This window comes from Sinocyclocheilus anshuiensis, unplaced genomic scaffold (assembly GCF_001515605.1).
Source record: "Sinocyclocheilus anshuiensis isolate Anshui unplaced genomic scaffold, SAMN03320099.WGS_v1.1 scaffold590, whole genome shotgun sequence".
In the NCBI taxonomy this organism is placed as follows: Eukaryota; Metazoa; Chordata; class Actinopteri; order Cypriniformes; family Cyprinidae; genus Sinocyclocheilus; species Sinocyclocheilus anshuiensis.
In genome coordinates this window covers 2,241,248-2,268,336 of record NW_015544192.1, presented here as the reverse complement: position 1 = coordinate 2,268,336, position 27,089 = coordinate 2,241,248, and the positions used below count along the sequence as shown (strand labels likewise).

The window sequence follows — 27,089 nt, the reverse complement described above, 5'->3', positions numbered from 1 at the left end:
TTTACAAAGAATATCTCTTTGAATTTGAGACTTTAGTCTTTGCAACTTTACAGATCTTCTTTATGCACCAAGAGCTTGTAACACTTCAAAGAGAAAGGAAAACTTGAAATCGCATCATATGACCCCTTTAACACTTTTTTCTGTTTTCAGATACCAGATACCTGTGGTTTTCTCACAGATTGTAAACATACCTTATAAATTAAATGCTAGGGAATGATGCGAGTTGGTCAAAATTTTGACTCAGCAGGATTGAAAGCACAAATTAAATCTGTGAAAATGCATTTTGGGTGAAAATGGAGCCATTACACCCAAATCAGACCGAAAGGACACCTGCTGCAGTTCCTAACACAAATTCCTTCAGTTGTGACTGAGCCATTGCTAGGACACGAGAGGAACCTTTGACACTGTTAGAAGTTCTACACAAATGGCTGGTAGCCTGTAAAATGTTTATGCATAGGACAGGATTCTTTTTCTATCACCCCTGCGCTCACCCCAGATTAAGATGTCTTGTCGAGGGTAAACTTACAAGCTATCAGAGTGTTGACGTGACGTTTGTTAGAGATGGGGGTCAAAGGTGAACATATGTAATGTACATAAGCAGATGCCTAGGATGCAGCTGGAGTTTTAGTAGGCCGAAGCTGACCTTTAGTTGCATTCGTTTTCCATAGCACCACATATAGAAAATCACATGCTGTTTTCAACAGGCCCTGAGCAAACACAAGGGCTTTCAGAGTTTCACAAAGGTTCTTGGACTGTAAATGGGGGCAACGGTGCCAGGAGTTGCTAAACAGTCTCAAACTGAAGAGATGAACAGCAGTGATTACAGTGGAAACATCTTCATCCCTTGAACAGCCCCCGAGTTACGCTTCAAGCCCACCCTACAAATTAAGCAATAATTGAGCTCTCATTTTGTTAAATGACTTCCCTATTTATGAATGACTTTGTCTAGCTTTTATTTTTGTTTTTTGTTTTTTCTTTTGAATAAATGTAAACAGTTTTGCAGCTTAATATAATAAAAATGCAATGGTATTGGCTGTTTTAGCACAAAAGATATGGACGTAGCCAAAAGAGAAGGAAAATATGGAGGTGAGAGAACCAGAGGGAAAAGTGAACAGGCCTGCATTTTTATCTCCTTTAGGATTCAGTATGTTTTGCAGTTTTACCCATTCTTTAACTTTAAGTAGTCAGCCAGAAATAACACCTTTTCCAGAACTGGTGCTGCTCGGTCCCTCAAAGTGCTGTACACTTGAGTTTGAGTAAATAAATATATAATAAAAATTGCGCTCCCTCGGCACAAACATGTAGCCTTGCACGGTGGGATTGCGTGTGTAAGAAATGCTTTTGTGCTCATAGTGCTGTTACGCTGTTTAATAATGCATTTTTGTGCTTTTAAAGAAATTACGCAGCGATCATAAATCCAACAGGGATACGACCCTCCTCTCCCAGGAAGGTCATTGATTTTTCTTCTGTGGTGGCTGTGACCTTGTCAAGTTTAGATGCTGACCAGAGGGGCCACCAAGATTTTTAGGATACGCAGCATTAAGGATGCCAGATTTGCACAGTAGATTTGCAGCAAAAAGATTTGTAGGCCCCAGACAAACCACAGATAGTTTGTTCTGTCCACCTCTGGATGACAAGGCAATTATTTAATACACATGCTTTAGTAGGCTTTTAAACATAATGATGGCAGACACTTTTCCAGTAAGCAGTGCGGTTATGATACAGTGTGTTGCGTGATACCTTGAATTGTATTTCCAGCTTTGAGTTGCCTTGATATTGTCAGGGATTCATCACAGTCACTTCAGTCACCATCCAGGATAATCACCCGATCACAGTCACCTGAGTTCTGATCACCCGCACCTGCTGTCCCAAATCAAGCCACTCTACAAATACACACACATCTCAGTCACTCACTGTCCGGTCTACCGTTCACTCATATGAACTGTTCTAGACACTCTCTACTGTATTCTCCTAGAAAGACTTACCTTCTGTTCCTCCCGCGATCCTCCAACGACTCCTTGGAATCTGTTCCACGATCTCCAATGAAACCGGCATAAGATACTCTCCATCAGAACTCAGATAAGAACCCTGGAATCATTCACTGTGTTGACACTCACCTGCCTTTACCTCACCTGTTCCATTCATCTACTTATCAAGTCAATAAACCATCCTGTTTTGCACTTACCTGTAGTGTCTGGCCTTGCTTTGTGACAGAAGACCGGACCAATACAATTACCTTCATGGATCCTCGACCTCCCACACCCGCAGAAGTCCTGGAGGAGCTGGTAAACGCCCTCCGGGCTTCTCTGCTTCCTCCGGCAACCCTCCAATCTGCCTCTGTCAGTCCCATGGCCATACCTGCTTCATACACGGGTGATGCAGCTGAGTGTGGCAGCTTCCTCCTGCAAGTGGCCTTGTTCATCGAGATGCAGCTGCAGAAGTTCTTCACCGAACGCACTAAGGTAGCATTCCTGATATCACTTCTTAATGGAAGAGCGCTGTTGTGGGCTAAGGCCATATTGAACGCTAACAGTGCCATAATTAATTTAATATGATGCCTTCACTAACCATTTCAAAGAAGTCTTTGGTCACACTGCAGGAGTGCTATCTGTGTCCGACCAGTTACTGCGGCTGCGCCAAGGCATATCTTCCCTGGATGACTACACACTGCGGTTCAGAACGCTGGCGGCGACTAGCGGGTGGAATGAGGTGGCTCTACTTAGTGCTTACCGGCACGGATTGAATCCCCGTGTACAAGCTCAAATGGCTATCTATGATGACTCCGTTGGACTGGAAAGCTTCATGCAAAAAGCCAACTGAATTTCCCAGCGTCTGTCCGCATGCCATGCCACTCCACCGAAGCCACCCACCAGTCTGTCACGCCCGGCATGGGTTCCCCAGTACCAGAGCCGATGCAAGTAGACACTAAAGTAGCAAGTAGACACTAAAGCTCAAGATTGGCACTCTACACGAGGAGGAAATCACGTTTTTGGTACTGAAGGGACCCACCGTGGATATCATCCTGGGATGCCCCTGGCTAGTTCTCAGTTATCCAGAGATCAGATGGGACTCGTGTGAGAGTCCCATCCCGGGAGTTGTTGGCTATCAAACTCGCCCTGGAAGAGTGGCAGCACTGGCTGGAGGGAGCAAACCATCCGTTCACAGTAATGACCGACCACAAGAATCTTCAATACCTCAGAGAATCCAAGAGACTTAACCCTCGCCAAGCCCGCTGGGCATTATTCTTCACCAGGTTTCAGTTCACCATCACCTATCGTCCCGGGAATCGTAACAATAAAGTCGACACCCTCTCACGCATGCACTCTCCAGACACACCTTCCGATCCTGAGCCCATTCTCCCTCCAGCCCTGATTGTAAGCCCCATTCAATGGAACATCGACGAGGACATTCGAGCCGCCACTATTACCGAACCTGCTCCGCCGGGAGGCCCAGAAGGGAAAACGTATGTACCCACTTCTCAACGGCAATCCCTTCTGGGCTCAGTTCACAACGTACTGGGCTCTGGACACCCAGGCAGCCAACGGACCCTCTCGCTCCTCCAAGCTCGGTACTGGTGGCCCAGTATGACCCAGGATGTCATCAGGTACGTCCGAGGTTGCTCAGTCTGCGCCATGTCCAAGACCCCTCGTCACCTCCCCGTAGGCAAGCTAGTGCCCCTGCCAATTCCCCATCGACCCTGGTCTCACCTGGGAATCGATTTTGTGACTGACTTGCCCAACTCAGACGGGTATACCTGCATCTTGGTAGTTGTAGACTGTTTTTCCAAAGCCTGTAAGCTAATCCCCCTCAAAGGACTTCCAACCGCCCTCGAAACTGCCGAAAGTTTGTTCACACATATCTTCAGAAACTTCGGAATCCCCGAGGACGTAGTCGTCACTTATGAACTCCGACTCCCACCCAGGTACCGAATTCACCCCACTTTCCATGTTTCACTCCTTAAACCTCACTCTCCCTCTGCTCCAGGACCCACCGAACCCGATGAACCTCCTCCTCCAGAAATCCTTGACCAACCGTCCATCTACCTGGTCCGAGACATCCTGGACTCACGGCGACGGTGTGGTCGGCTGGAATATTTGGTCGACCGGGATGGTTATGGACCGGAGGAACGTTCCTGGGTGGCCAGGGACGACATTCTGAACCCTTTGCTACTGGAGGACTTCCATCGCACCCATCATGGTCGCCCCACACCCAGAAGCCGTGGCCGCCCCCGTCGCCACTTGAGGGTGTCAGGAGCCGCCCCTGGAGGAGGGGGTAATGTCAGGGATTCATCAGTCACTTCAGTCACCATCCAGGATAATCACCCGATCAGTCACCTGAGTTCTGATCACCCACACCTGCTGTCACCAATCAAGCCACTCTACAAATACACACACATCTCAGTCACTCACTGTCCGATCTACCGTTCACTCCTATGAACTGTTCTGGAATCTCTCTACTGTATTCTCCTAGAAAGACTTACCTTCTGTTCCTCCCGCGATCCTCCAACGACTCCTTGGAATCTGTTCCACGATCTCCAATGAAACCGGCATAAGATACTCTCCATCAGAACTCCGATAAGAACCCTGGAATCATTCACTGTTGACACTCACCTGCCTTTACCTCAACCGTTCCATTCATCTACTTATCAAGTCAATAAACCATCCTGTTTTGCACTTACCTGTTGTGTCTGGCCTTGCTTTGTGACAGATATTGAGTTTCTGTTTGTTTTTGTTTTGTTTTTTTTTGTTTTTTTTGTAATTTTGGTTTGATTTATGTAGCTTTTTATTTAACTTTTGGATTTTCTTTTCTTGTTTTTCATTTTGGTTTGATTTATTTTTTTTATTTAATTTCTTTAGATTTTTTTTTTTTTTTTTCTGTTTTGTTTTGGTTTTAGTTTGTTTAGGTTTTGTTTTAGTTTTTGAAAAGACATCAGCCTTTAGCTACTAACCCTATTCGTGTCTACATTACTTTAATATTGACCTGCCATACCCAACTTTGATCATTTTCTTTAAACAGGTTTCTATATAATTTAATTTCTCACCATTTCTCATCAGATAAATACCAATCATATTTCAGGCTTTTATAACATGGGTTTATTAGATTATACATATAAATTCTCATTATTTATAGATGAAGGATTGAGATGGATGCAACTTCCATAGTACAGTTTCTTTACACAAATCAGGAAATGAATGAACATTTGCCAAAGACTGATTTTTTCCAGAATGGAAGCTATTTAAACTATTCGAATGAATGCAGGTGTTGCTTAAGGACCTGTTTTTTATATTGAAAATCATGCGGTGGTGATCCAGCACCGTACCAAATTTGTTTATTGAATATAACTTTCTGCTCAGCATATTCATTTATCCTGCTGCTCATGACTGCAGTGTTGCTTGTTTCTCATTAGCCTGTTTTATTGGTTAGCGTCAATGGAGTGTGTAAATTCTGCCCCATTAAAAACACCCAATATTTATTTAGCTATCACTCTTCATTCCATAATATGCTTCAGGAGTGTATTATCTCTTTTTCTCACACCAGCTTTAATTTCCGCTCAAGCTACGGCACTCCCCCTCATAAGGTGAATTAGGTGGAAGAAGAGGAAATGCCTTTTGAGTCTATCTGCTAAGTGCTAGTTGAGGGCACATTTAGTATTGATTGTAAATATACTTGTGAGTGGACTATGTCCTCAGGTCTTTGGCTTCACTTAATAGGATAGTCCAGTCCTTTCAGGATGAAAAATAGATGTGCATCTGTTTCTTAAGTTTGGTTTGGTTTGGTTTTATGTTTTTAAAAAACATTATCTTTAAGACTCTCACAAGGTGGAGGCCCATTTTACGGTGGTGCCGTTTTTTTCTCAGCCAAGGACCGAAGTCTGTTACTCAGCAGATTGAGTTAAATGAGGTGTGTGTAGGGAATGCTCTCTTTATCTGCATTAGTTCACGTTGTTTATTAAGGCTTTGAGTGACTTTTTTATGTCTCATCCTCACAGGAACTACTGAAGAGGCAACTGAAGGTATTACTGGTCATATGAATGATGTTCTTATTTCTCTTTATTTTTTCAAAGAAGAAGGGGAAAAAAACAATAATTAACAAACGGAGGAGGTGATTATGTAGGAATCACTCTCACAGCCTTTAGATGTTTGGGTGGTGGGTCACTGTAGTCCAATATACATTCAGTAAATGTGAGAGAAAGCCATTTCCCATCAAGACCAAACATGCATGAGGAGTTTTGTTCAGATTTTTTTTTGCCCCGGCCTTCTGAAATGAATGTTGCATCCCTAGATTTCACACAGTCACTCATCACATCTGTGGCAGTGCCTGCTGACACTAAACTGATGTCTAATTCAATACCCTGTCACATTCTGTACATGGCCAAGCGTCCAGCTGGCACTACCAGCTTTACTCAGGTTCCTGATACATTCATACCATGGGAAGGTTATTCAGTGCTAATGTTAAGTATGTGTGGTGAGAGAGAGACGTTTTTTTTTATTTTGTGTATCCATGCTATGGCAGCTGCCAACATACCCTCCTTTTCTAAAGGTGATTGCATTACTCCAGTCTTTAGTGTCACATGATCTTTCTTTTTTTTTTCACTTTGTTCAGTCTGCTCATGTCCATACAATCAAAGTGGGGGAAAAACACCATAAAAAAATTACATACAATTTACAACAACTTCAGTTTCATTTTGTTCCTCACACAAAGCTATGTAAGTTATTATTCACTGATTATTTTCCCTACTGCAGTTCTCAAATCTCATTCAAGTTTATGCCTATTCAAATATATGTCGTCATGCTGGCAAGCAACCGTCATTGGTTCTCATGTCTCTCGTAACCGATTGTGATACACCAAATTTTAATATGTGCATTTTCAAATTATATAAAAGATTAAAATAAAGTTAAATCATTGCAAGAGATATTGCAGTAAAAGGTAGTGTGGTGGTTCGTCCTTGTGACATAACGCTGGAGAAGAAGTCTTGATGTGGTGTATTCATTTCTCCTTTCGGGGCAAAAATGTTTCCCACGGGACGGCCTGTCTCTCCCAGGATGAGGCACAGTGGGTTTTAAATTTCCAGGATAATGATGAACTGGAGCTTGGACTGTTCTCCAGCTGATAGTGTAGTGTTCGCACTGTAATTTACAAATGCTGACTCAGGGTTAAGATTGTGTGTATTCTGCGCTTTGTTAGTGTTATTTTTTTTCCCAATGAATCACAGTGATTAATTGCCATGTTAATCTAGCAAGTGCATAACTGCTGGTCAAATCACTGCTTTCGCAAAGTTGGCCATGCTTAACAGAACGGGTAAATAGTAAGGCAACCATGTATGATCACAAATCTGTATTTGTACAACTTTTGTCATGTTTATCATGCGAGGAATGCAGGAACACTTTTGATTTATTGACGTAATTCGGTATCCATCTGAATCTGTGCGTCACAACACACCCTCCCATATAGATTAGACAGAAGCGAGAGAGACGGGAAGCAGCGAGAGAGACGGGAAGACCAAAGGCCCAAAAGTGCATAACGGTCATAGCGTGTAACGTGAACCACATCAGTGTCGATACCACCTTAATCTGCTGTAATCTCTGTTTATGTAATGTTATTTTTGCCAGGCTATACTCAAGAGTCTGACAATTCTGGTGCAAGCCTTTGACCGAAGCTAATTTTAAGTGGACGTAACCATCTTACTGCACTCAGGTGGTTTTTACAACTGCAGACATCAAAGTTCATCACCAGAGAATTAGGCATGATAGAGATGCTTCAAATGCTTCGGCCTTTAGAACATTGTCTTTTGTAAGTAGCCGAGGGACATTTATAGCATTTGTTCCTGCTTTCGTAAACACCTTAACAGTGAATGTCAGTCGTTTGATGTTTTCATTGTTGAGGGGTTTATGTTGTGGTCCTGAATTTATTTGGGGTTAAAATAAGGTTAGCCACTCCTCGTTTGCACTGGCACCATGAATTATTCATGTTATTGTTTGCCATCCAAACTAAAAGTTAATAACGGTCATTTTAAACTAAGAGGGTTCGTCACAGAGGTTTAAGGTTTTATGTGTATTATTAATGGTTAAAACACCATTCACTTATAATTCTGAAAGTCACACTCAGCTGTATGAAATGCTGTTTATCGAGTGCACACAGTTTAACCTTTCATCTGTATAGGTGCATGTTTGTGTACCATAACCACTTGCCACCAAATGCTTTGAAAACACTTTGATCTTCCGTGACATCATGCCCCAATTGTGGAGAATTGTTGGTGGAGAAAACATACTTGTGTAATTAGACTTTTGACATGATAGTTACTGAGATATTTGCCAAGTGTAGACTTATGATAGACTCTTAGACTCTTAATTAATTGCTAGATTCTGTGGTGTTGTTACATCATGGACTCTTAAGCTGTGTATTTAATTTGCATAGAATGGTTAGAAATGGATATTTTAGGGAACCCCGTGAACATCTTTACTGAAAATTCGACAGAGCTAACCTCTACACTCCCACCTCCCTGCTGGTTGCCGGTCGGCAGCTGATGTCTTGTGTAAGTCCCCTTAAGTGTTGTTAAGGCCCTTTAATTTATAATGGCAGGTTCTATAAACATGTCGGGAAACCTCACCATAGCAACAGGGCTAAAACAAATTCATAATATAGAGAGGTATTTATACGGACAAGCATCCTGACGACTCTCACAAAGTGGTTTGGTGTTTGTGTATCTGTTGTGAATGAACATATTAGTGAACTAATAACCGCAAACATTGTTGCTAGTACAACATCCATTAAAAAAAATACTAAAAATGCTATTAGTGAAAAAATCTGTGAGGCTTTTATTAAAGGGGTCATATGATGCTGCTAAAAATAACATTATTTTGTGTATTTGGTGTAATGAAATGTGTTTATGCGGTTTAAGGTTCAAAAAACACATTATTTTCCACATACATTCTAAAAAATGCTGGGTTAAATATAACCCAGCGCTGGGTTAAAAAGGGACAAACCCAGCTATTGGGTTGTTTTGACCCAGCGGTTGGGTTGTTTTGAACCCAACTGCTTGGTCAAAACAACCCAACTGCTGGGTCAAAACAACCCAAAAGCTGGGTTTGTCCCTTTTTAACCCAGCGCTGGGTTATATTTAACGCAGCGCTGGGTTATATTTAACCCAGCATTTTTTAGAGTGTACTGTACATTATTGTTTCTCCTCTATGCCCCGCCTTTCTGAAACGCGTCGGTTTTTACAAAGTTCATCGGTCTGAAAAGCGAGGTGTGCTCTGATTGGCCAGCTATCCAGTGCGTTGTGATTGGCCGAATACCTCAAACGTGAGACGGAAAATTTACACCCCTTACCCTACTGTGATGCCTTGTCCCGGCACGATAAGACAAAAACATTAAAAGCCATTATAAACGAGGCATTTGTTGCATCCAGTGGGGACATAATTACAGATTATAATGACTTATACTGTGTTTTTACGTGTTGCGCCGCGTAAACATAAAACCATGTCTGCATTTGTGATCGGAGAAATGACAAACTACAAACGCTACTCTACACTGCTCAAAACTCGCGTTTGAATCGTCAGTGGCAAATTCTTTAAATATAAAAATGTAGTTACGCCTTCTTTCTTTGCATGAACATTTGGGCGGCGTTATGCAAATCTTCCCACATAGTGAGGTAGATATGTGGGGGCGTGTTAGAGCGAGCCGTTTTAGGTAGGCGTGGTTGACTCTTAACTTTTATAAAGAATATCTCTTTGGATTTGAGACTTTAGTCTTTGCAACTTTACAGATCTTCTTTATGCACCAAGAGCTTGTAACACTTCAAAGAGAAAGGAAAAATTGAAATCGCATCATATGACCCCTTTAAATTTCTGAATATGGAGATTCAGTCTGCCCCCATTCATCTCCTACTTTTTGGTCATTTTGATTATCTTTGCACTTTTGCAGTTAAAGACTGACATTAGTCAACACTTTTCATCTCTCAAGTAAATTACAAAATAATATTAGAGATTAACATTTTTTGCTAAAATGAGAGTATTGGACTGAGTGTGCATATATTTATGGCTTTATTCGCAAGTGTTTGTAGACTAATTTATCTACTATAAATACAATTATTCATTGTAAATCTTAATGAATAATAGTGATTTTTTTTCCCCTGTCATCAAAGATATTAGCTTTCATTTCTATGAAATAATAGTTTTTATTTTGGAATATTGTTCATGTGTTTTCTCTGAATTGTTAGTTATGTATACAGCTGCACTGAGTGTGTACTTGGATACGTAATAATGATGTAACGTTTTCGCAAGTTATTTATTAGGCCTGACAGATCCAAGTAGGTGTGTGTACAGTATGCGTGTGTCTATATCTGTGTATGTGTGATACTGTGCATGTTTTTCTTTGTGAAACTACAAAAGCTTCCTAGCATCTGCTGGCCTGGATGGTCTTATCTTGGCTCTGTTTCCTGCAAGATGTCATATGATGAATGAGAAGAATTCACAGATGATCTTGGTGTTTCTTGCTGTGTCTCTCTTATTGCTCAGTAGTTCTACAGTCAAAAGAAATAGATCATTGAGAGCAGCATTATCTGCGTTCAGTCTCACTCTTTTTCCACACTGCAAAAAATGCTTTTCTTACTTAGATTTTCAGTCTTATTTCCAGCCAAAATATCTAAAAATTCTTAAATCAAGAAGGATTTTCTAGACAAGTAAAAATTATTGTCTTGTTTTCAGTTTGCTTAGAACAAGCAAAATAATCTGTCAATGGGGTAAGCAAAAACTCACTTCATTTTGACTTGTTTTTTCTGAAAACAAGACAATAATTTTTACTTGTCTAGAAAATCCTTCTTGATTTAAGATTTTTTTTATATTTTGGTTGGAAATAAAACAAAAAAATCTAAGTGAGAAAAGCATTTTTTTGCAGTGCATAACTTTGCTTCCTCTTAATATATCTATGTATATAAACAATATATAAATGGTATTTCTATAAATGGGATCAATACACTACCTTTCAAAAGATAGGTACGATTTTGTCAAATGTTTTTGAAAGAAGCCTCATATGCTCACCAAGGCTGCTTCAGTTTGATCAAAAATATAGTAATAGTAATAATTAGAATTGTTTTATTTTTAAAAGTTATTTATTTCTTTATTTATTCATTAATTTTTTTTGGTGAAACTGAATTTCCAGCAGCCATTATGTCAGTCTTTCTACTTTCTTTGTTATTTCTTTCTTCTTATTATCAATGTTGAAAACAGTTATGCTACTTAATATTTTTGTGGAAACCATTATATATATTTTTTCAGGATTCTTATAGAATAGAAATTTACTTTAAAAATGTGCATTTGTTTGAAATAGAAATCTTTTGTAACAATGTAAATGTCACTTTTAAAAAATATTAATAGTAAAATATCATTGCTGATAAAAGTTTAAAAAAAAAGTTCAGTCTTACTTTCCTACTTTGTTCAGACATCTCGGTTAAGTTAGGTGGGGGAATGTTATGTATCTAACATGTGTTTGCTGCATAAACTAACTGTATCAGAAATTCCAGGTAGTGATGAGACAGCAGTGGTGGAGTCTCTGCACTGTGTTTTGTGTCAGTTTTAGCAGCGTTGACAAGGTGCTGCACCCTTGATTACACTCTCGCGTGCCACAGCAGTTGTTTAGATGAACCAGAAGGTCCATGTTTGAAGTCTTGTTCAAAGATGGTAGCCCGCTGATCTTGTAAATAGTACTTCGAATGATAAGCGTAATGGTGAGATAGCATTTGGCGTGCTCTATAAACGTCTCTTCTTTGCCGCCAGATGCTCCCATCGCTTGTCTGTTAATAAGGCTGTCTTCAAAAGAACGTTCCCACCAGAGGGTCAGAGGGACGGTTCTGTGGCATCTCAGCTGAACAGAGACACTGACACTCCATGATCAGGCTTGTGTAACTTTGATTGGCTAAATCTTTTTATGTAATTCAGGGTGCACTTAATTTCTAGGAATGGTTTTAGAATGTTTTTTTTTTTTCCACCAAAAGTGTTATGGACATTTTAAGATACTGCATAAATGCGTGCGTGTGTGTGTGTGTGTGTGTTACACTCACTTGAGGTAGATTTATTTGACAAAGAAGACATGTAAATAAACTACTATGGAAATACATTTACCAAATAAATTTATATATGTGTGTCCAAAGAGTATTGTTCTAACCTATACTGTATATTATACTGAACGTTTAAGCTTCTAAAACAGATCCTTAAAAGCTGTTTTAAATATTCAGGGTGTGATGTTACATCCAAAACACCTTTGACCTTTACCTATAATTCTGTATGCTTTATGTTGTTGTATCTTTTTTAAGACACAGACTACCAGTCAACAATAAAATGACTAATAAAATCTTACTGACCACAAACTTTTGAACAGGTAGTGTATTTTTACTTTCATCTAGCACTTAGAAAGTAATACAAGTACCTCTGGAATATTTACTACTGTCTTCTGTGGCGCATTCATTTTTTAACATTTTAATTGAATAAATTCATGCATCATAGGGTTGAAGCTATTACCTGCCACATAAAAGCTTTGCCACTGACCACCAAAGATGTGTAACCTTTTCCTTTTTCTCACACCCTTGAATTCTTAAACATCTTAATCCAGTCAGTCACAAGTCAAACTACTTTCTTTTGTTGTTGTTCAATCCACTGGCCAGTTCCTGTTAATCTCATAATCCACTAAAGGAAATTCCCACTAAATGAACAGTTCTGTCACTTTCTGACAATTTAGTGGCAGTTTCACTTCTCTAACCGAACAATGACCTCGGCTTGACCGTGCACCTATTAAACAATTATCCATGCTCCATGCCGAACGTGTTACTCTTAATCAAAAGAAAGATTGGTGGTTCTTATCCACACAAAGTGGATTAGCGTAATGAATAAATGCTCAGAAAAATAGTGGAAATATTTGGTTGTCCCACAGAGAGCATAGTTCTGCAATAATAATTTTACATTTATAAATAATACATAATGCAATTTTTTTTACATCATTGTCAGTCGTTTAGAGGTGAGATTTGTATGTTTTAATTCAAATTCAATTTAATTTAATGTTTAAATCATTATCTGGCTCTTTTTTTTAATCTTTATAGTATTTCTGCAAAGACTCTTTCCATGTGTGAGCATGGCTGTAGGTGAGTCCAGAAAATAGTAATTTAAAAGAGTATATTTTAAACTTATCAATCATTGTTTGAATCTGAATGCACCCATTTTCGAGTGTAATTAATATATGAAGTATATATTATCATGTAACCTGTTCTGTTATGTGACTTCAGCATGGCTTGACACACTATATTTATATGTAGTTTAGATCAGAAACTTACAATCTGATCAATAACTACGGAACAGAAAAATGTGCAGGTGGATGCTGCTGAAATATTAGCATGTGGCTGTCCCAGTGCTGCAGTAATGACAGGGACAAAAAGAGGACATATTTAGAAACAAGTCTGCATTAAATCAAAGCTTCTTTGACAGAGCTGTGGGCCACATGCACCGGCTTCTTTTCACCTCATGTGTAAATAAAGGCATTATATTTTGCAAGGGTTTGGGCTTTTAGGAGTGACGTTAGCAGTGCATTGAGCGGTGAAATGTCAGCACATAAATACTGGAAATCTAGGCAATGAACTGTGCATGTGAAAGAGTGCAAGGTGTGTGTGTGTGTGTGTGTTTTCACAAAATACATATGGAATTGGTCTGCTTTTTTAGTAATATTAAGATTTAAAATATTTTCTTATTAAATATTTAATTAATCATTAATATTTGATATTTTATGATGATTCTTTATACATTTTTTAATATTTTTGAATATACTAGTGTTATTTATTTTTGCTGTTAGATTATCTGTCTATCTACAAGTAACAATAAAAAAGTAACAATAACAAAAATAAATGGTGAAATAGTGGCATTTTCCAATATAAAAAATGTTTCAACAAAAATTTAATGTTTTAAATCAACCCTTCTGACATAAATGTGTGCATAATTGAAGAAAATATTTATATTTTTTCTTTATGTTCCACATCGGATATTTACCATTCACATGGCAATAGCTTGTTTTCCGATATAAAATTCCAGATGTGGTAATATGGATGGTTAGAAGTTTTTGTGTGTGACATCCAGTTTGTTCAGGATATGGAGAGGATTCTCTACTTGTCTGCTCATGGAAACAGTATTGTCTGTAAATGTCAAGCCTCTCATCATCCTTCTGCCGTCCAATTAACATCTCTCACTCCTCTTCTGCTTTTCCACTCAGCAAGCTCAGCATATATCCCACTCACAATACTGCGACTCAGTGGCCTGTGATTGTGCCCTTTCAAACTATAGCATGAATGAGAGTTTCTAGATAGCTGAGTGTGTTCAGAAGGCCACAGAGTTTGTGCGTGTGTGCTGGTGAACAGATGTGTGACATGAATGAATAGTGGAGACACACTGATGGATGCCATTTGCAGTTGACACAACAGAATATCAGTGATCGGATTAAAATTAAGTAATTTATGATCTACAAGTTACATAAAGACTGCAGAAGAGAAGTATTCTCATAGCTGAATTTGCACTAAAAAAACACTACAACAGCATAAAAGTGTCATAGTAGTCTGAATACGAGCCTCAGCAAAGGGGATAACAACATTTTTCTGGTTTGTTCCTCACACGCAGGTATGTAAACCTGCTTCTGCCTCAGAATAAAAAACTAAAAAAGGGAATTGTGACAATTCTTACTTTTTTCTCACAATTCTGAGTTAATATCTCACAATTCTTCTTTTTGAGTCAGAACTGCGAGACAAAAAGTCAGAATATAAACTCAGAACTGTGAGATAAAAGCACTTACCATATTTATTTTTTATTCTTTGGCAGAAGCAAAAAACTGAATTATGACATGTACAGGTGCATCTCAATAAATTAGAATGTCATGGAAAACAAATTGTGAACTTTTCCACGACATTCTAATTTATTGAGATGCACCTGTAAACTCAGAATTCAGAGGAAATTCTGTCAGAGTTGCTAGGAATGGCGAGAAAAAAGTCAGAATTCTGTGTTTATATCTTGCAATTCTTTATTTCTTAGAATTGTAGGAAACAAAGTCCAAAGTGTGAGACAAAAAGTCACAATTATCTTTTTTTTTTATTTTATGTTCCGTGGAAAAATACATTTTATTCCAGAAACAGGCTTCCATACAAAGCTGTCGTATGCTTTTTAGTTCTTTCATGTGTTCTTTGTACTTTTTGGACTTGACCACAGTCACAATTAACTTAGATTGTGTGGTAATGATTCCAAAAAAAATGTACTTTTGTGTTCCTCTGATAAAATGTGTGAGTGACATGAGTGTGAGTAAACAATGACAATTAATTAATTTTTGCATGAACTATTGCTTTACGCCAAGCAAAACATAAAACTGAACCAAACAACTTAGGACTTGAGCAATAACTAGCGTTTCCTTTCCAGATATGAAGTGTGCTTTTAAAAATATTTAAATGACCTCATAATAACCTCATTCCACATGCAGGGCAGTTTTGCATGATTCAGTAGCTGGAGCCTGTGCTTTTTTCTGGGATGTATCTGTGCTGATTTTCACTGATAGTATTTCTGTTTGTATGATAGGTATCAGTGTTAACCCTATTTAGCTTACATTAAGGATTTATGCTTTCCAGGCTGGTTGCGGCTATGGAAGCGCTTTACTTCCAGCTCTTGTGTTGTCTGCTTCTGCTTCTTTTTGGCATCTTTCACAACTGTGTACAGTATTAAACACTGACTTCCAATTCCACTTTACAATTAAATGAATTATTATGAACTTAGCAGGCAGCTCTCTAGACTGTGGATAACAGATTTGTGTTATGGATGGATTGTTTGGTTTTACACAGTGTTTCCTAGTAGAGCTTGTGTTGCCAAACCTGCATCTTGTGTTTTATTTATGCTTGAGCAAGATGCTACCTCTCATTAGAACAGTTGTATTTTGAATTTTCAATTCTTGAAATGTGAAGGAGGCCCCATAACCCACATGTTTTTGCAGTAATACCATTATTTTGCAATATGTGACCCTGGACCACAAAACCAGTCTTAAGTCGCTGGGGTATATTTGTAGCAATAGCCAAAAATACATTGTATGGGTCAAAATTATTGATTTTTCTTTTATGCCAAAAATCATTAGGATATTAAGTAAAGATCATGTTCCATGAAGATATTTTGTAAATTTCCTACTGTAAATATATTAAAACTTAATTTTTGATTAGTAATATGCATTGCTAAGAACTTCATTTGGACAACTTTAAAGGCGATTTTCTCAATATTTAGATTTGTTTGCACCCTCAGATTCCAGATTTTCAAATAGTTGTATCTCGACCAAATATTGTCCTATCCTAACAAACCATACATCAATGGAAAGCTTATTTATCAGGTTTCATATGATGTATAAATCTTATGACTGGTTTTGTGGTCCAGGGTCACATATTTGTTCATTTTAAAAACTGAAGCCAACAGTTTGCATGGCTTTAAGTTTAATTAATTTACTTATATTATTTTAAACTTTACATGACAACTTTATTCTTTTAAATTTCCTTAACATGCATCTGGCTTCATTGTAAAACTTTAGATCAAGTAATTTTCATTTCACATTACCAAGTTAGCCAAAATGACTACAATGATCAAGGAAATTGTTGGTATTCATTTAACGGTGATAATTTTTAACAGTGACTTGGACAGATGTTTAGAGGTTTTTTCTTTTGTTCACGTTACCATACACACGTTATTGCACTATATAAAGCATTGTACAGTATCAAGACATTCATCTTTTTTTGCATCTTCAGCCTTTCTTTCCTTTTCTTATATTCCCCACAGACACCTTGCAGTGTTAACAATGTGGTTGTGTGTACTGGACAAATTTGCAGGCTGTCACAATTCAAGGCACGTGGATATGTATAGAGCTTCCACTGCTGCCACCTTTGTCCTCTGCTTATTCTCTTCTTTCTCTGATTTGATATATTGTTTGTTTAGCTTTTTAACCCATCTACATATTATTCTATGTACATATTGTCGTTAAGATATCATAGGTGAATCACGTGACACCTTCCACTTTTTCCATTTCCAAACATTTATCCTTCTCCCACCATTAGCATAACTTAATGTTTATCTCTCACTGTGTGTAACTGATACCTGGTCCATCAGCCTGCCGTGATTGAATTAGTGTCAGAGACTCTGGCGTTATGTGCAGATGTTTTGTGGTGTACAGAGTCCAGCTCAGCAATGTGTAAAGCCCTCACTATTCATCATCCCCTCTGTTTACCCACACGGCCCATATCTATGTCCTCCTGCTTTCATCTCACTGTGGCTCTTATGGCATATTAACAGTCCAAGTGATGAATTTAGCCTAAGATTTAGTCTAATGAGAACCACAGCAGGGTCCATTGCAGCATACTTCACGTGTCATGCTGCATTATTGCATGGATTATTTCATAAACCAGACTCAGTTTTATAAAACTAGAAAAGAAAAAAGAAAAGAAAAGGCCTAAAGCCTTCTTAGATGTACCTATGATTTATTTTTTCTTTGTGCAAGACCTGGATGGATGGATTGATTGGATTCTGCATGAAATGTCTGATGATGGATAAATTGATGGTTAAGATGAGCAGCTTACCTGGAATTAAAAGAATAGTTTATGAAAAGATTAGAATTCTTTCATCATTTACTCACCCTCATATTATGTGTTGTTATTTTTTTCTTCTGTGTTTTTCACTAAATGAAAAATAGTGAACTACTCACCCTTGTGTCATTTCAAACCCGTAAGACCTTCATTCATCTTCTGAACACAAATTAAGATATTTTTTATGAAATCCGAGAGCTTTCTGACCCTTCATAGACAGCAGCGTAACTGACACGTTCAAGGCACAGAAAGGTAGTAAGGACATCGTTGAAATAGTCCATGTGACATCAGTGGTTCAACCATAATTTTATGAAGCTATGAGAATACTTTTTGTGCACAAAGAAAACAAAAATAATGACTTAATTCAACAATTTCTTCTCTTCCTTGTTGCGTTCACAACAGTGCCACAACGTTTACAATTTCATGTTTAGTTCAACGTGTATTTGCAGTTTTGTAATAATTTGTGAAATTTAACAGCAATTTCTGAGTAAAACTTATTTCACTACTTTTTTTTTTCAGTGTAAAATTCAACCAGGACCAATTGTCAACACAGGCATTCCATCAGAGAATGGTATCGACGTGATTTACAGCCAAATCATGTGCTTACCAGGAAATACAAACACACGTGGCACTGTATTGTTTTTTTCACCTCATGAGACTGTCATTTCTGCTGATTTGAGAATTTGATTTCGGCTTTTGGCAGATTGACTTTGGGTTTGGAGGTTGGGTTTAAAACTTGCTTCTTAGCTGAAATGCTAGCCGAACATGATCTTTGCATGCTCTAATGTATCTATTTTTTACTGCGTTCATCATTTTTGATGGAAACCTATTGGGGGCAGCTAAGCAGTTTCTGGGCATTTTCTTCCTCAGTCCATCCAGTCAGATTGTTGATGATTCAGGACTGGGAAACTGGGTTTCAGTGCTTTTGGCCTTTTTTTCAGACTGTTGTTTTATGAGGGATCATTTTACCTACAGTACATTAGTTTGGCAGTAATGAGTCACACTCAGCAGAAACGGTTCAGGGAAGAAGTGACCTTTTAGTCTTCAGAGGTTTTCCAAAATATTATTTATGCATTATTATTTATTAGAGCCATCAATATCTCAATCTAGCCTTTATATACTCAGAAAGATACTAATGTCTAAAACATTTTATTTTTTAATTGTTTGCTTAAAGTCATAGTTCTTTTCTTGCACTCTGAACTGCAAATGGGGGAAAATTCAACCGTTCAGAAATTGTTTAAACGTAAAGCTTTGGAAAATGCTTCCAGAAACCAAGTCCATTAAATACGCTTAAGTGTGTGCGTGTTAAATTAGCACTATAATCCATGTATTAGTTTCCACTCACCCATGATTTACAAAATAGATTTGTTTTCTGCAGCTTTTTTCCATCCAACACACGAAGGCATGGATTACAGGTTGCTGACATTTTTTTTTTCTTTTTGTCTTAAGTCATTCTTTGGGATGGTAAACATGGTAAATTTTAGAAAGTGTATTATTATCTTTGGCCTTTAAATGTTTACAGCCTCTTCTGATGCCAGCTGATGATCATCTAACAGTACTGTATTTTGATCAAGACGTTGACTGGCTGTCTGCCTATCTTGATCTCCTTCCTCTTTTCTAAGTGAATCAGTATACAGCTGCTAATTAAGATCTGTCAGTCTCGTAACGCTCTTCATTCCTGAGAGTTTGTGCAATTAGCATTTTACCATTTCTATCAATAATTGATTGTGAAAAAAGCCCCAGGAGTTGTATTTCAAATGTCCTTATGGGCCTCATTAAGCAACAAGGTCCTTTTGTTGTGACTGTTTGAATCATCTTGCATTTCCTCACAACCAAGACACTGTTGCTCCTAACCATCACATTACACCCAAGAGCACAGCTGAACAATTTCATTCTGTCCTCGTGCAGTTAGATTGCAAAACTGAGAAGTAAGGCAGCGGGTAAGAGCGAGCAGTAACACAGGGACGTGTGAGAGAGTGAGCCAGATGTGTCGGGTTTGTCATGATCCCCAGCAGCAGCTGCTTGCATGGAGCCGATCAGACTCCAAGAACTTCTCTGAGAACCGTGGGGTGAATCCAGCTTTTATTTTGCAAAGTTTCAGCTGGGAGCACCTGGGGCCGTCCGGGAGCACCAGCTCTTGCGAAAGGGCCCCTTTTCTCAAAGAGTCTGAGTTCTCCTGAGAAATGGCAGGAAGTGAGGCAGTAATCTCTGCTTTTATCCACTCCATTTTGAGTGGGCATACTGGGCTTTCCAAGCGGGGTCTGTGACAGCAGTGATTAAGAGCATCTGTGTGTATGAGCTGAGTGCCAACTTGGATTATGGGGTGTCAGTGCCATGGCGAGTTTCTCCGTCCACCAGAGGCAATATTCATCAGTACGTTTAGAACACATGTTTGTTTTTGAGTTTTTGGTCAGTCATTGCTGTGTTGCTGTGATATTTGTGTTTTTGTTTGTTGATTTTATTTTTAATTTTTTTTGCTGTTGTTTCCTGAGGTATCGAGTTATAGATTTAAAAAATAATAATCAAATAATAATGATAAAATCTGCATTCATTTAACTGTGTTTTACATGATAAAGTATTACTTGATAAAAAAAAAAAATACAGCACACCCTAGTTTTGTATTGTATTTTGATCTGTTAGTTTGTGTGTGTTTGTTTGTGTTTCAGTTTTCTCCTAGTGTTCAGCTGTCTGGTCCTTTCTGTTTTCTCTACCCTTCCAGACCATCATACATTTGCCAACGAGGGGCTCTTCATCCTGGTAAGGGGTTAAAATGACACAGACTTTACCTTAAACAGACTAACAATACTAATCAGTCTGGAGGAAACAACAATCATAACAATGCTGATTGATTAATGGCACCATGAGAATATGCAGTCCCAAACCCTTCTAGCAGCTTCCCAACATCAAATTTAAGCCCGTTTCATGTTTTTAAGACTTTCGGCAAAAACATCTGACACTGGCAAAACATCTACTATAATCAAATATTATCAGTTTATATGTTGATTCATTTTTCAGAATGCACAACTACTTTCGAATGACCATTAATGGAGAAAAGGGCTTTTTTCATACCTAGATGATGTAATTCCAACATCTACCAGCAGGACCAGATGCAGCCACTTTGCGTGTTTATTTATTAAATATTTTGGCTAATTTGATAATGCTATCAGCTACCAATAAAAGTGTAGTACTCTCAGATCCATTTAACACATTTTGCCATATTTAAATAATGAAATGTACTGAAAAGTGCATAGTTCACCCATAGACAAAATTTGTCTTTATTTACTCACCCTCATGTCGTTCCAAACCATTCTCCTGTATGATGAATTCCTTTCTTTTGTGCTGAGCACAAAAGAAGATATTTGGAAGAATGTGGGTAACCAAACAGTTGACTGTAGTAATTCCATTTTACGGAAGAAAAAAAAAAGTTCAGTGGAAGTCAATGGCTAATGGTTTGGAATGAAATGAGGGTGAGTAAATAATGACAAAATGTTCATTTTTGGGTGAACTACTCCTTTAGCTATACAAATATATTTAAAATAAATGAAACAATCACAAAAGTAGAAATGGAAGATTGTTTCTTGTTTTTCTTAATTGTTGATTGATTCAACCTCATTCCTCATTGCCAGACGGCTTTAAGTCTGACACAGTATACATTTCATATCTATAAAATTGCATTTAAATGAATCCACTTACTTTCTCTTACCTGTAGAGCAAATAGTTTGACTTCCTTCCTGTGTTTTATATCCAAAAATGTAGTTTAAAGAAAATTGAAAGTTGGCAACCACAGACTGTCTGATCTGTCTAAGTACCTTCACTAAACAGCATCCACATTGTCTGTGCCGTCTCTAAATACATTCACAATAGCACATCATCTGAATAATTAATCGCACAGGGCTTTCTCTGTGGCTGTTAGTTCATCCAATCGCACTCTGTATATCTTTTTTTAGGTGTTTTTGGAGGTGTGTCTTCAAAAAAGGTGAATTGGGTCTTTTTTTCTGTTTGCCAGCATTATGGATCAAATGTGCCGTGTATGCAAGCCTGTTTTGCTGTCTATTGTGTTACTAAGAAGTTTATCTTATTAGTCCAGCTGGTATTGTTCTGAAATCCTTTGTAAGCATAAACTCGTACATATGCAGTAGAAAGTTTTGTAACTACAAATTATTATTAATTCATTATAAGGCTTTTCACTAAAGTATGTTCTGTGTGCCGTCCATCTGAAGGGATTGCGAACTTTATTTAGTATGATAAACTATTATTAGTGTTCTGTGTACAGCTTCATTATAACACATCAGGGGGGCGTTTGCACTCTCTATAACTGCAAGGAAACACATTTTGAAAATTATTAGGCCTTATTTTTATTACCGTTTTAGCAGCATCTCAGGTCAGATTCATTTCTCATCTGATTGGCACACGGTAAGCATTCTTGTACTGTCTCATGTCTCCCTGTGGCTGCGTTAAGTGTGCATTTTGTTTTCCGCTGGGATCTTTGCTCTGGGAAATGGCAGTGTAAGCACACGGGAGGATTCAGGTGTTGTCGAGTATGCAAGAAGTAGCCCACTCCATCCAGTAATCTTAGCTGCAATTCTATAATCACTCTTTCAGTATGAAGTGCTTTTTCTCTCAAACTGACTTTCTCTCCCAATTTTTTTCCATTTAATGGTCTCCTTCAGGAAAGGGCTATGTTGTCTATCATGCAAGTTCTGGTATTGAATGTACACTCAGTCTGTAATGTGTTTGTTCACATTGAGAACGCGGGTGCCACTACAGGATCTGTAATCAATACAAGCATTTAGTGCAGGCCTTTGTGAATCCAAGCCGTCTGTGGCATCTTCACCAGGAAGAGAAGCAGTCATATGATTTAGCATAAATGAAGAATGAATAATCTCTCAATTTTTTTTTTTAGGAACTGGTATTTGAGTAGTCTAGTACTTCAGTCATTACTGCCAGGCAGGCATTATTAAGAGGAATGATTTTGATTTCATGTTGTTTGACTTGCAGGAGTTTATGATGATCGTGGTTTTTGGCCTGGAGTACTTTGTGAGGATCTGGGCAGCCGGATGCTGCTGCCGGTACAGAGGATGGCAGGGTCGGCTACGGTTCGCCAGAAAGCCCTTCTGCATCATAGGTAAAGACCGAGTCTGAGATCAAGAGCACCATGTCTATTTAAAGTGAAGGGAAACAAAAGTTGTTTGTATAAAGATCTATGGCAGAAAACACCATTCACAAATGTATTCTGTCCAATCAGGTTTCTTCTAAATATTCTGTCATCGTCTACCCACAATCATCTTTATGGAGACATATGACTTTTTTACTCAGGAATACAAAAGGAATTATGTCTGTGGAAAAAGAATAAAAAAGTCAGCCACACATTGCTGGTGAAATGTCATAAGATGCAGATACGAATGCATGTAATGCTCAGCGTGCTGTAAAGTATTACTTTTATTTTTAAATATTTATACGATTTATTTTAATATGATATTATTGATAATTAATATAGAATAAAAAGATTTAATAAACTAAGTAATACATATATATATATATATATATATATATATATAAACAAATGTACACTACTGTTCAAAAGTTTGGGGTAGGTAAGATTTTATCATATATGTTGAAAAAAGTCTCTCATGCTCACCAAAGCTGCATTTATTTGATCAAAAATACAGTAAAACTGTAGAAATATTTATTTAAATATTTTAAAATGTAATTTATTCCTGTGATGACAAAGCTGAATTTTCAGCAATCATCACTCCAGTCTTCAGTGTCACATGATCCTTCAGAAATCATTCTAATAAGCTGAGCTGCTTAATATTTTTGTGGAAACTGTAATACATTTTTTTTTCAGGATACTTTGATAATTCAAAATGAACAGCATTTTTATAAAGCAGAAATCTTTTGTAACTTTGTGGATGTATTTACTATCACTTTTGATCAATTTAATGCGTCCTTGCTGAATAAAAGGTAATTTCTTTAAAGGAAGAAAAATATTACTGACCCCACACTTTTGAACAGTAGTGTGTATAGATATCAATGTACAATAGGTTGAGATTTCAGCCCATTGCACAATAAACATAAATGACATCAACAGATGTCTTACAAAAATAAATAGCAGTTTATTTATTTATTTATAGTGGTGCCCCCTCAAAAACTGATTGTGTTTGCCCCATATTAGTGGAATAAGATGAATTTTAAATATATGCATTTAAATATCCTATTGTCTTTGTTTCCCTCCTTCTGTTTTCTGTTCTTGTCATCTATGTTTTTCTCATTTTGTAGACTTCATTGTCTTCGTGGCATCACTGGCAGTGATAGCAGCGGGCACACAGGGAAATATCTTCGCCACATCTGCTCTGCGCAGCATGCGGTTTCTGCAGATCTTGCGCATGGTGCGCATGGACCGCCGGGGAGGAACCTGGAAGCTACTGGGCTCTGTGGTGTACGCTCACAGCAAGGTGACAGCACACATGCTAATCCATCACAGGACATTTGCTTCAATATTATGTCACTGTAACATTTGTTTAAACCATATTTTTTACTTTTTTAAACATATACATAATACAATCTATGTATGCTATAAATTTACCTGATTAAGTGTTTTAAAATCTTCTGGAATACTCTTTTCATTGTCCCTAAACTTTCCTTTCTCTCTGTTTCTCTCTCAGGAGCTGATCACAGCCTGGTACATTGGCTTCCTGGTACTGATCTTTGCCTCATTCTTGGTCTATTTGGCTGAGAAGGAGGATAACCAAGAATTTTCCACTTATGCTGACTCCCTCTGGTGGGGAACAGTAAGTACTGCCCTGGACTGAACTAATGACCCGTGTCGCTGCTGTTCTTTCAGTCAGTTCCCTGGCTCAGAATAGTTTTGTGGGAATTGATGTTATAGCTGTTTAGTTTTTTTTTCTACTGGGATTATAATTCTGCCTCCAATAGACTGATTGCTGAATAATATCCTGAATCTGCTGAGTTGGAAACGATTTTTTAGAAGCATCATGCCTACATGCACACAGTGGGGCCTCAAGTCATGGTTATTGTACTTTTTAATTTTTTTAAAAGGAATTTTAAAAATGGAATTTAAAATTTTTTTTTTTTTTTTTCATATTTTGATTTTCATATTATTCATAAATGGCATGTCTTTTTAGTGTTTTGTTGTTGTTTCAGTTTTTAGCATTTTTATGTTTAATGCAGGAAGGTTGTAAAGGTTTTATACAACTTGCCTGCATTAAACATAAAATGCTATTATTATTTAAATTTTAATTATTTGTATTCATTTTAGGTTTATTTCAGTTGATGAAAATATTTTCATTTAGTTTTCGTTTGAGTTTTTCATTACTGCCACTGCCTTGAGCTGTAACCCCTTTTTTAAGCAAATGAGCAATTAAATTAATTGTGTTTTTGTTGTTGATGATGATGATGATTTTCCTGACCTTGCCATGCATTTCACTGACCAAACTGGTTAACCATAAACATGTTTTGTGATTTTGAAATTTTGAAATTTGGTAGGAAAAGCATGTTGTTATTTACACCTCTACTGTTTTTACCCAGATTACCCTCACTACGATCGGATACGGAGACAAGACACCACGCACCTGGCAAGGTCGGCTTTTAGCGGCTTGTTTTGCCCTACTAGGAGTGTCCTTCTTTGCCCTGCCGGCTGTAAGTACTGCCGTCGATTTTAAGGCCAGTGACATTTTTTTTTGCCACCGATCCCAAACCATCTAATGGTCCTCTGGTCTTTCTGTTAGGGCATCCTGGGTTCAGGTTCTATGACAGTATGCTGCCGTCCTTCAGGTAAGTATGACCTGTAATGGAGCCCTCCGAGGAGATGCTTATCTGTGCCGTGCAAGTTGAACTGGCCTTGTGTGTAACTGATATGACTGACAGGTGGCTTTGCTGTTTTGAGGTCATGATTTCAAAATGAAGGGGTTCAAAATATCCCAAATAGCATTAGTCAAACTGATTTATAATAGAGTTTCTGAGAAAACAATATTTCATTCGTGATAAACACACAGTCAGTGAATCCTCCCTGTAGACGCACAGTGTTATTATGAAATCCCTTTCACTTTAATTAAAAGTGGTACTTTGACCCAGAAATCATGATTTAATTGATAGTTTTGCAGTTCATTTTATCGTTTTGATTTATTCATCTGCAACATTCATTTTTGCATGTACTGAAAGCAAAGATTATGACATGTTTTCATGAGTTACGTGAGATTTCATTTTTGTCCCAGTTAGTGTGGGATGAAGAATGTGGAGAAATAGAAATTGTAACCAGCATTTTATAGTTTCTCTGAAAACAAGTCTTATTATCAAAAAAAAATGTGTTTTAAGGATTTCTACATATTTATAGACATAACACTAACTGAACAATAGGAAGTAATTTTACAGTGTGTAACGATCCTATGTAAAATATGTTTGAAACTGACAAACATATATAAACATTTCTTCACAATTTTACAATGGTTTTTGGCTCAATAATTGGTATTCAATATATGATTGAATTCCTTTTATAAAGCATCTCAGTGTTCCACATTTTTGATTTTTCATAATATATTTCTATTTTTCCCTTAATAATATTTATCCCACATGCATTCTTTTTTGGATGAATTAATCTGACTAATTATCATTCATTTAAAATGACAGGGAAGTTTGTATTTCTGTTTAACCCAGATGTTTTATAAACTCAATTGTCCCTGTCTTTTTAAAGGTGTTTTGATGGTTAATTTGCCATTTGATTTTTTGTTTTTTGTTTGTTTGGTTTCTTTTTTCTTTTCTTTTCTTTTGTTTCTTTATCATGTTTTATTATTTTTATTTTTGCTTGTGGGTCAGAGAACTGACATTACTGTTCAGTCACCTCCAACGGCAGCGTAGCACCAAGAAGGTTCTTCACAACTCCTACCACACCCTGCTGTCGGGGCTCCAGCCGTATAGCTCCCCCTACCTGTCTGGGGACAGGTACGACACTGTCCAGTTTAACTATCTTCCTAGAGGACACTAACTCTTCCCTGCAATTTACAGTAATACAGTTAAATTCACATACTAGCATACTGTAGTGTAGTAAAGTCTCAGGTTATTACTTAAAGCATTCATCGATATGTAAGTTGTTTACAGGAAGTTCAACACCTGGCACTCCAGTAAGCTGCAGTTGTGTTACTTGTTTGTGTTTTCTGTATGCCTTCCTGTGTTCGCTTGTCTTGTTTTTTGTGCTGATACTAATACACATCTATACTGGGACATTGAAAGATTTATCAGATATGTGATGAAGTTGTACTCTTTGATATATGGTAGATAGATTTGAATTTTTTATTTTTGATAAAAAGTTGCCTGAAAGTAGTTATATATAATTGAAAATCTCCATAATTGATCGCATATCTGATGCTGGTCTTTGATACAATGGCCTTTGTGTGTGTGTGTGTGTGTGTGTGTGTGTGTGTGTGTGTGTGTGTGTGTATGTGTGTGTGTG

At 37.7% G+C, this 27,089-nt stretch overlaps 1 pseudogene; it reads left to right on the top strand.

Moving 5' to 3' along the window:
- The window catches only part of LOC107696594 (potassium voltage-gated channel subfamily KQT member 4-like), a 46,302-nt pseudogene that overhangs the window by 3,419 nt on the left and 15,794 nt on the right, over window positions 1-27,089 (top strand).